The sequence below is a fragment of the Pleurodeles waltl genome, chromosome 1_1 (assembly GCF_031143425.1).
Source record: "Pleurodeles waltl isolate 20211129_DDA chromosome 1_1, aPleWal1.hap1.20221129, whole genome shotgun sequence".
NCBI classification, from domain to species: domain Eukaryota; kingdom Metazoa; phylum Chordata; class Amphibia; order Caudata; family Salamandridae; genus Pleurodeles; species Pleurodeles waltl.
The window spans coordinates 656,003,326-656,015,480 of NC_090436.1; positions in this window are offsets into that span (position 1 = coordinate 656,003,326).

Genomic DNA, 12,155 nt, shown 5'->3' on the forward strand with positions numbered 1-12,155 from the left:
TCTCCTCAGGTCATGCGGTTAAATCAAAATTGTCGAACTAGCCCTTAATTCCCCCTAGGATAATACTTGGTGCATCATTATCTCTGTCCAATAATTCTCCACGCACTCCAGTAGAATTTTCCACAAAACACAGTTCTCATGTCGTTGATTGGCTCACGTTATTGACCTCTTCATCGGTTGGAATGTCAGGTAAGAAAAGTTACACTTTACGCTCCAGTCAGTAGTCCCGTTGTTTTCCTGTACTCCAGGCAGCCTGGCACCTGTTATGAATTACACTGTTGCATTCAGCAAGAATGTCTCCTTGAGCAAGTCAGGTCCCATGAGAAAGAATTTACTACGGCTACACACACATCTATAACATCTATCTTCTGGAAAAGTACAGCTTTGTGTCCTTCAGGAAGACAGCACATTGCATGTTAGAAAAATACAGTTTAATATGAGACCAGACAACTAGGCCCAGACCCTCGCTAACTAAGGCCTAGTCATTTAGTTAACAAACCCCTAATACAATACTCTAATTATGATATGCAATACAAATTCAAACATTAGTACATAATTAATTCATCATTAATAAGTTACATTAGTCGTCGTATACATTGGTAGCCACTCCCCGTGGGCACATTTCAAACGTGTGCATTATTTTATACGTTAACACGTTTTCTATGCAGCTTCATTACACAATATATTTCCATGGTAATATTTATTTAAAAGACACACGCCAACAATCCCTCCTCTGATGACTCTTGTCGTCACACAAACCTTACCCCAGAAATTTTACAAATTAAAATTCTATCATTTCAATTTCTTCTCTTAATCGTTCCCCCTGTAATTTTGCCCTGAATAATTTTTACCTTTGTTTTTCTTCCCTCCTCCTATTATTTTTCGCCATTTTCAATTTTATTCTTCTACTAATTTTACATGCCACCCACAATCCAAATAAGCAAGCTATAACAATAACTATTCCCTGTATTATTTTCAACAATATCCGTGCCAAATATTACTAAACCAATTTCCCACTGATGCACATCCTTTCCCAACCTTCTCCCAAACACCTAGCTCTTTCAGTTCCTTCAAATCCGTACTATCCCTGGTTAAGTTAGTAAGCATACTTCTAATCTCATTACTATTGTCTGGTATATAAGCACAGCAATGACACTCATTAAGCATTCTACAAACTCTGCTATTTTTTGCTAAAAGAATGTCTAAAGCAAGCCTGTTTTGAAGAGTCTTAGCCCTTCCGCAGCAAGTCCAGTATCCATCAGGAGTATAGCCCCTGAAAAGTTTGTCAGCATGTTGTCCACAATAGTAGACAACTTCTGAATCTTTATGGAGTTTAAGATAACTCCCACTGAAGGAATTATCACCCCAAATATGTCTCCTACTACACCAGCAGCAGTTTCTCTCTTCTGTCTATTACGATGTAATTCAGACAATTTCTGAAACCTTTTCAAATCCTCAAGTTGATATATCTTTGGGAAAACTATCCCCAAGTAACATGTCCCATACCATCCCTTTGGAAGACGGTAATAAGCATTAAGTCCACATATATAATAGATTCCAGGGTTCACTGGATCCTGTCCATTTAACATGAACTCTGAAACAAAAACACATGCTTACATTCACTCATTCCCACAAACACATTGTCATAATATGAGCGGCCTAGATAGGCAAAGCTTTCCTACGCACAGTGCATCTAAAGCTAATTTCCCCTGTTCCCTAATTGTGCTATTACCCTCACTACTAGCAAAAGCTCGCTGCTGCAATCTTTTCACCAATTTACCCTTCAATGCCCTTCTTCTATCTTCCATGTGATCTAAAAAGCTTTTCTCTACAGGTGTAAGCAAACATGTCAAATTATTGCAGAGTGAATAAGATGTACTAATTGTTAGTGTTGCCTCAAATAATCCTTTAACTAACTTTATACTATAGTACTTAGCTACCCCATTCAAATCCTCTATGATAGGCACATAAGAAAACACAATATCATGGTTCAAGTAAAAATACTGGATCTCTTCCTGGTTATAGAATCTTGTTAGTAACAGACTACAACTTATCGCTTATGTTAAAGGCAGACTATGATAGCTAAGCACCTCTTGTACCGAAACAGGAATCTGTGTACACACATAACAAGCTTTCGCATCCATTGTGTCAACATACTCACTCAGCAAGCGATAGAAAACATTAGTGGATAGTTCCCCTTTTGCGTTAGTTTCCTCATGCAAATATTTTGTATCCTGCTCAAACCTCTCCCCCAAGCTGTTAGTACAGTGGTAGTTTCAGGAATTGTAGCATTGTTAGTTCCACTCTTATCCAATAATGTCATAACCACAACCACAACCATAATGAAGATTACACACACAACACCCAAACCAACACCCAAATATTTACAAAGCCTACTCCCTCTATTATCCTCCCTAGTGTTAGCCATGATCTGTAAAGAATCAGAAAGTGAAGGATGATTAGTTCAAACAACAGAGTACAGTTAGAAAGAATTTTCTTCTTTTCCCTTTTTCTTTTTTTTTCTTTTGCAGCAAAGTCAGAACAAGCAAGTATTTACAGCTCTCACTTTCTCTTCCAGGATCATTGTCAATTCAGGTTAGCAGCTTGTCAAAATCGGTTTTCAAAAGTCAATTCAGGTTATCAGTGTCACATCCGGTAAATTCTCAGTTTCTTTTCTCAGTTTTTCAACTTCAGTTCGATCTTTACACCAATTCAGTCTTTCCAGTCAGACTCAAGTACCAAAGTACTGACCTGGGATCTCTCGATCAAAGCAAAACGCCAAGAACTCTTGTTGCCATTCAGCTGTTGCATACGCCCATTCAGGACCAGCGTACCTTCTGTTTGCTACTCTCTTACTTTTCAACTTGCGATCACCTTGCAACTCTCCTTCACTTAGATCTTCTCTCCTTGTTGTATCGACCTCTTCCTCTATTGCATCTTTGACAACCACCTTTCTCTTTTTCACTTGCAACTCTGGCCACTTATCTCTTTTCAGTGTCTCTCTCGCTTTTGATCTTTCCTGTGGCAGCCCTTCGCCCTCCTCTGACTCTATGGTGTTTTCTCTTGATGGACCTGCAATTTGCTCAGGAGGAGTCCGGGCACTCTGACTCTCCTCCACCTCAACTGCTTTGCCTTCTGGGTCTGTCAGGGGCTCTAGCTCATTTCCATATTCGTCTGCTTCTGGGAGAACCTCCCTCAGATATGGCTCTCCTGGTGCCTCAGTTGAGATAGGCTCACAGTCACCCCTCTGGGTCTCTTCTCCTTCATCTCTTACTGGAGTGACCAAGCCATCCTCAACGGGCTCTCCTTCTGTCTCAGTTCCCCTGCGATCACTCTCCGGCCCTGAGACTTCCTTCTCTGTTGTTGGTACTTTCAACAACTCAAATTCCTCATCAGTTCGAGACGTCACCTTTTTCGTGTGCCTGGCATGGATCCAGTTTGGAATTCCCGCACACTTCACAGCAGTAGTAGTCGTTAATATTACTTGATATAGCCCGTTCCAATGTGGCTCCAAACACGACTTCCTTACATGTTTCTTGATGACAACCCAGTCACCAGCTTTCAGGTTGTGTCCTGGATCATTTATCGGTGGCAGGGTGGTAGCTTCCACCTGGTGAGAAAAAGAGCGGACCACATCAGGCAGACCCTTGCAGTAGTCCAACACCATATCATCCATGTAATTCACAAGGGCATTCACTGGCACTGCGGGCAGTCTCATAGCTCGGCCCATGAGAATCTCATGAGGAGACAGTCCTGTTTCCTTGTTAGGTGTATTTCTCATTGACATTAGCACCAAAGGCAACACATCGGGCCATTTCAAATTTGTGGCTGCACACATTTTTGCCATTCTCGACTTCAGGGTACCATTCATCTGCTCCACTAGTCGTGATGCTTCAGGGCGGTAACTACAATGCAACTTCTGCTCAATGTTCAATGCTGCACACAATAGCTTAACGCTTAACCACCTCGTTTTTTAAGTGACTTCCCCTATCTGATTCTAAAGAGATCGGAAACCCGAAACTTGGTATCAATTCCCTAAGCAGCAGCTTCGCTACTGGGAGACTGTCATTCCTGCGTGTAGGGTATGCTTCAATCCAGTGACTAAAGATACACACAATTAACAAAAACATATCTCAAACCTCCACACACAGGCGTCTCAATAAAATCCAATTGCATTCTGCTAAATGAACCTCCTGCTCTCCCAATGTGGCTCAAATTCACCACTGTCCCTTTCCCCGCATTCATCTGCTGACAGATGATGCACCTGTGACAAATCACTTCTGCAGCTTGCTGAACTTCGGGTCAAACCAGTCAATTTTGAACAACCTGATCATGGCATCCCTCCCAATGTGTGCTTGACCATTGTAAAACCTTGTAAACTGTGACAGGAGATTGTTCGGCAAAACCATTTTCCCTTCATCTGAAACCCACAAGTCATCTGGTCTTTGTAGACATTGCATCCTAACCCAAGAACGCTTCTCATCTTTGCTGACACGTCCCTGTAACAATCTCAATTCTTCCAATGCGTCAATCACCCTTAATGCGTAACCTGTACACGTCTCATTTTCAGTTTCAGGTAACAACTTTCACTGATCCTTAAACGATATACAGTTCAATGCGCAGAACCTTGTGACTTGATTCGCATATCCATTTCCCATTGAAACAAAGTCCTGCGACTTCAGATGAGCACTGCATTTTACCACAGCAATTTCATGAGGTAACTGAATCGCGTGCAACAACTCCTTAATTCTCTCACCATTTTTCACTGGAGAACCAGAAGAGTTCAAGAAACCTCTCTGTGACCATAGTTGGCCAAAATCATGAACAATTTCGAATCCGTATCTGCTATCAGTATAGATAGTCACTCTCAACTGGGCAGCGGCATGGCAGGCTCTAGTAAGAGCAACCAATTCAGCCACTTGAGCAGAATATACTCTCTCAAGCCAAGACGCTTCCAGGATACCAGAGATCGTACATACAGCGTATCTGACTCTCAGCACTCCTACTGAGTCTCTTAAACAGGAGCCATCGACAAAGATAATTTGGTCATTTTCTTCCAGTTGAGTATCTTTAATATCAGGCCTCGGTTTGGTGCACATTTCTGTTACCTCAAGACAATCATGTTCTACATCTTCAACATCTTCAACTTCTTTGTTTTCATTTGGAAGCCAAGTCGCCGGGTTCAACACTGTACATCTTTTCAACGTTACATTTGGTGACCCCAATATAATCATTTCATATTTTGTCAACCTTGCATTTGTCATGTGCTGAGTTTTTGTATGGGTTAACAGGATCTCAACTGAGTGAGGGACCATGACTGTTAGAGGATGTCCCATCACTATGCCTTTACACTGTGTGAGGCTTTGACCAACTGCTGCTACTGCACGCAGACAACCCGGTAAGGCTGTTGCAACTGGGTCCAAAGTAGCTGAAAAATATGCTACTGGTCGGTTTAGACCTCCATGGACCTGTGTCAGGACAGACAAAGAACATGCATCATGGTCATGGCAAAACAGTGCAAAAGGCTTTGCGTAATCAGGCATACCTAAAGATGGAGCCCTACACATGCTCTCCCTTAATTCAGTAAACACCTTCATTTTCTTCTCTGTCAGCACTATGACATCTGGCCCTTCCGTAACCGTCAGTCTCACCAATGGCTTGGAGATGACTGAGAAATTCGGGATCCACTGACGACAGTAACCCACCAATCCCAGAAACATCCTAACATCTCTCCGTGTCACTGGGGGATTCATCTGTAACAGGGCAGTCACTCTTTCCCTGGATAACTTCCTCAACCTTTTCTCAATTTGATGACCAAATACTTCACCTCCTTCTGGCAGTATTGCAACTTTTTTGGGGACACCTTGTGTCCGTTCTTTCCCAAATGATTCAGTAAGGCAATCGAATCATACTTGCACTCATCTCTCGTTTTGGATGCGATAAACAGATCATCAATGTACTGCACTAGAGTCGATTGAAAAGGCAATTCCAATGACTCCAAATCCTTCTTTAGTATTTGATTAAATATTGAAGGTGATTCCGAAAACCCTTGAGGAATTCGACACCAATTGTAAACCTTGTCCAGGAATTTGAAACTAAAGAGAAATTGACTGTGCTCATGAAGAGGGACAGAAAAGAACGCTTGGGACAAATCAATTACTGTGAACCACTCTGCATCACATGAAACCTGGAACATAATCACAGCTGGATTTGGCACTACTGGGCAGCATTTCACCACTATGGGGGTCATTCTGACCCTGGCGGCCGGTGGCCGCCAGGGTTACCGACCACGGGAACACCGCCAACAGGCTGGCGGTGCTCCCACGAGCATTCTGACCGCGGCGGTTCAGCCGCGGTCAGAAGCGGAAAGTCGGCGGTCCCCCGCCGACTTTCCGCTGCTCGGGGGAATCCTCCATGGCTGCGGAGCGCGCTCCGCCGCCATGGGGATTCTGACACCCCCTACCGCCATCCTGTTCATGGCGGAAATCCCGCCATGAACAGGATGGCGGTAGGGGGTGCCGTGGGGCCCCTGGGGGCCCCTGCAGTGCCCATGCCAATGGCATGGGCACTGCAGGGGCCCCCGTAAGAGGGCCCCGCAAAGTATTTCAGTGTCTGCTTTGCAGACACTGAAATACGCGACGGGTGCAACTGCACCCGTCGCACCCCTGCAACTACGCCGGCTCAATTCTGAGCCGGCGTCCTCGTTGCAGGGGCATTTCCTCTGGGCCGGCGGGCGCTCTTTTGGAGAGCACCCGCCAGCCCAGAGGAAATGTTTGATGGGCGCCGCGGTCTTCTGACCGCGGTGCGGTCATTTGGCGGCGGTACCTTGGCGGACGGCCTCTGCCGTCCGCCAAGGTCAGAATCAGGGCCTATGTCTTTGATCTTTCTCAAGTCTTGGACAATTCGAACCTTCCCACGAGGCTTTCTCAATCCCATTATTGGTGAATAACATGGGCTGTTCATCACTTCTTTCAAAACTCCCTGTTTCACAAAATCTGCAATTAATTTCGCAACCTTTAAAAGGACATCTTGCGCCATATGGTACTGCGGTACCGGGGGAAACATAGCATTTGGCTTCACATTGACTTTAACTGGTTCTTCTCCTTTTATCAGTCCTAGTTCTTTCCCTGTCAAGTCCCAAACCTTCTTTTGGACTGCTCCCTGCAAGTCTGCCGGGAGATCAGCCACTGTGAACATTGGGAAGAAATTAATCAGAGGATATTCCTCGTCTGTGGTCTCCGTTTCAGGTTCTGAAACCTGCTCCTCATCTCCTTCATCGTCACTGTTTGTCTGAACCTCAATCCCCTCATTGGAACAGGTGATCGAACACCTTGTCTTGCAAAGTAAGTCTCTTCCGAGTAGGGACACTGGACTCAAATCGCAAACCACAAATCTGTGCAATCCCTGAAAAGTGCCAATCTCAACCTGCACCGGATCTGTGATCGGGTTTGTCAGGAGTTGGTTTGCCACTCCTACCACCTTAACTTTACGTCCCAAAAGAGGCATTTTCGGAGCCTCTGCACTTCTGACGGTAGAGCGTGTAGCTCTTGTGTCAACCAAGAATGAAACCTTGTGACCCATGACCTTCCCCTGAACATACGGCCCTTTCTGATCTACTTCTAGGGATGCTGCAAGCCTACACTCCTACCTATTTGAACTCTCATCCGACCATTCATTGTTTATTCCATTCTCACCACGCAATGTTAACTGTTGCACTGTGTTATTTTGACTCATTCTTTGACCTGTGACCTGTTGAGGAAGCATCACCTGTTGCTGTTCCATTGGCACTAAGGGTACTTGCATTTGCTGTCTAGGTACCATGGAAACCTGCTGTGGCATTTGCTGCATCTGCATCGGTTGTATACGTGACATCTGCACCTGCTGCATAGGTTGAAAACCCTGCATCTGATTTATGTTATTCTGAAAGTTCGGATTAGGACCTCTCAGCCTCGGTCCCTTCACATTTTGAAATGCACTGACATCGTTGCTTTGTTGAACTACACCCTCCTGCACTATCATCGGGCACTCCCGCTTCCAATGTCCAACGACCCCGCAAGCATGACAAGGTAACATCTTCTTCATCCCCTGTACATCGTTTTGAACTACTACAGTGTGCAAGTCTGGACTTCTGTTCACAAAACCTCCTCGATCTCTGCCTCTCATTTGCACCTGAAATATCCCATTTCCTTGTGGCTGTTGCACCATCTGTTGTAGACAACCTCCCTGACTGTGCTGCCTTAATTTGGATCACCATCGCTTTCTCCTTCAGCTTTCTCTGCTTCAGCTCAATTTCGTCACTACAGCACTTTGCATACTGCAACACCTCGTCAATCGGTTTTGCTTGCCAGAATATCAAGTGATTCTTAATCATCTGATTAATCTCAGGTCTCAACCCTTCAACAAACCTAAACACAAGATGATTCATGTCCTTCGCCTCAACAACCTCTGTACCACTGTAGTGCTTGAACGCCTTCAACAACCTCTCATAATAGGCATGTATGGACTCCTTGGCTTCCTGTGCTGTCCGATCAATCTTTTGCCAATCAATATTCTTCAGCGAAACTCTCGGTTTCAGGAATTCAATCACCTTATAGTAGTACTTCATCACCTCAGGAGACGGTGCTCCTGTGATTCCATCCCTTGCCGGTTCCACGGCCGGCCAATCCACACTCCTCTTGCATTCACGCCACAAATCAGCTGGAACTATGATCTCAAAGAGAGTATTCAGGTCTTCCCAGAGACATTTCGCAAGCTTCACAAACCTGGCCGTCTGCTAATACCACTCTATTGGCTTCTCCCTCAGCTGGGAAAGTCATTCGTAAATGACAGATTATCACCTCTAGTGCACGGCACATAGACAAGAACCCCTCCGGCAGTCTCTCTCATTGGTAACATCTTTACCGTACCAGCATCCTGTGAGGCTTTAGCTGGCTGCTCTATGCAGTCGCTCTTCCTCTTGTCTCTTTTCTTCACCCATCTACCTTTCCACTTCTTTAATGCTCCCCAAACTTGTGCACTCTGCAGTATTTCCTTGAGGTGTGCCTTCATCCCAGTAGACCTCATGTGTTCAAAATCCTTAGGCTCAAAGCCTAACCTGTAACTCCTCTTCAAATGTTTGGTATTTTCTAAGTCTATTCCATATTTATCTGCCAAATTTGCCAACCTCTGGTGCACCCTGCTCACTTCTTTAGTTATCTTGGGACACAGGTACCTTAATTTTGCTTCCATGTATGACTCTAGCCTGTTCACTCCCATGCTCCCTTCAACAAGTTCATTTGCCTCCATGCCCAACCTCACAAAATTCAGGTACTCTTCCCCTTCTGACCTCCCTGCGGCTGCAGGAGTAGTCTGTGGTGAATTTAACTTGTCTAACCAATCGTTCAGCTGTTGCACCGTTAAACCTTGTAAGGAGATATTTCCAGCCTGCGCTAATGGTGTCTGCTGTATATTTGCACTTGAGATATGCGGAGTTAACAGTCCCAAACCTGATTGTCTCATGGCATCTGGAGGAGCCCCAATCGGACTGAAGTCTAACAAAGACCTACATCTTTCGAATGTCGGCTCCACTGGAGTCATCCCTTGAGAGCTCCCTATGAACCCTCCTCTTGTCATCTCTTGAGTCATTATCCCTTGATTGCATACACTAGGCTTCGCCTGCCCATACAATGGTACTGGCGGACCAACCGTAATGGGCAAGGATATGGCAGCTGGCGTCTGCCTGTTTCCCAAAACCTGTGGAGCATTGACTCCCATACTCTGGTTCATAACTGGTGCTATTGCTGACTGCGGTCCTGTGACCGAAGTGTAATTCAGAATCATCTGTTGCTGCACCTGGGGCAGTAAAAGTGGAGTTGGATCAGTCTGAATCAGCTTTGGTCTCGAATGTGCCAGCTCTGACGGCACCATCAGATTCATTGTGGTCTCTAAGATTGGGACATCAGGGTAAAGTCTCTGAACCTGTGGTGGCTGTAGCTGAGATTGCACATCCGGAGCAGTGGACACACTAATACTACTCGGCACTGGAACTGGTGCCGAGGCAGCACTAACCTGTACCGTATTCGTTGTTCCCTTGTTGTGAGTTGAACTTACAGGACATGTACTAGTACTCGGTCTATTGTCATCTCTTGCATATGGAGGCGGTCGGTCATTCAGTAACTGATTAAGGAACTCATCATCGTCTGAATCATCCATCTCTGACCAGGGCGTCTTAGTCTCTTTGTCTTTAAAAGAACTTTTGTCAGTTTTACAAGCGGCTTACCCCCTTTGCTTTCACCTTCTTGAGCTATTGCTCGAAACATCCTTATTCCGTCTATTGTTTCTCTTCTCCAAACTCACTTTCCTCATTCTCCTCACAAAGTACTGTTGCTGTTGTTGTATCGCCATCAATTCCCAAATTGCTAACGCCTCAAACTGTGCTGGCCTCAGAGGTGGCTTTAGCTCGTTTAGCACCCTCTGCAATTTTCCAAAACCCTTATGTTGAACGTTCCGTGCTCCGGAAACGCCAGACACCCTTCTTTCTCCGACGCTTTGCACCATTGCTTTAGCCAAAGACATGGAGCTACACCCCTTTCCTCCATTATGGCATAAGCCAGTGTATCTTCTGGCGATGTAACCTCCCCTACACTCGCAGTAATATATACATCTCCTCTTAAAGCGCTCTTTTAAGCCTTGAAACATTTCATTTTTTGCATCTTTTATTTTGTTCACAATCAAATCAGGAAGTGAGTTTAATTCCCAGAACTTTCTTCGCCTACCTTCTCAACCAATTGCCTCTCACGGACGGCTGCCAATCCGTGTGTGACCCTTCTCACTAACTGACCTATCCCAGCGCGGCTCCAATGACGTCACACCCACACACACTGTGGCTGACAAAGTCTTGCAGCTTGTCTTCCTCACTCTTGATTCACACAAAACGAATGCAATTTATTGCGAGCACCAACAAAAACTCGAATTTGCCTGTTTACTACAGGAAATGGTAGCACAATCGCTTCAGAACTTTACAGAGATTTTGCTTAGCCGTGGCCGCTACTCTCTCCTTCTCAGATCCCGCACTCGCAAGCAAAATTTGACCCGCAAATTTTACTCCTGACTTGTCAATGGGTCGTTCTAATGCACTTTAGAACTCACCAAATCTCCATCGAAGTTTTCATTCACTCACTTTGACTCAAACTCGACTCGTCAACTTCACCATTGACCTATTAAACCGCGCAAATTACAACACAAACTGAAGCGTCTCATACACTTATCAATATACTCCGGAGTCTTAAACCACGCAGGGTCCGTACATCACCAACAAACATGTGGACAATTTTTTAGCACAAAGCACCACACTCACATGAAGTTCGCCGACTTCCCTACTTTCATACTGCGGAGGACGTACACTCCTACTAAAACATCATTGTTTGGCCTAAAATCCTCACAAACTTCACAATTCACCTGCGGTATGCATAAGCTGTGCAAGCGCAAAACCTACTTCATTCACAATATCACTAGAACGCAAAGAACATACTCAAATTCCCTTCAGCAGGCTCTGAAATTCCGGGAAAGTCATTCGGGACTCAGGGGCACATCATCTTTCCAAATTGCATCATTTAAAAGGACAATTTTCCCAATACCCAATTTTCCGATACACCCTGCTTACTTCCAAACTACGCTCATCAGTTTCTACCAGCCCTTTCAAACCATCAATCAAACAGTGGTCCCTCGTCCTGGGGCCCCAAAGGGCCAAAGCATTACCTCTGCTACCAAAACTGATAGTGCGTCAGAACCTTGATAAGTAAACTTACAAGGAGAGGCACCATATTTATAGAATGGTGCAAGCCAGTGCAAAGGGTAGGCTAGCAGCCAAAAAATGACTTTAGTCGGGTTGGGCTGGCGGTATGGAAGAAGGGGTTTTTGCACAAAAAATTACGTTAGGCAGGTTAGAGTAAAAACAAAATGAGTCTAACCTGCCTAGAGTCATTTTCTGATGCAAAACCATCTATACCACATGACTCCTGTCTTAGAAAAGACAGGAGTCATGCCCACCACCCCAATGTCCAGCAGAGGGGACCCGGGTCCCCTGGGCATGGCCATTGCACCCAGTGCCATGTAGGGGGGCCCATTTCAGGGCCCCCAATGGCACTCTAAAAAATAAGATAAAATACTTACCTGTA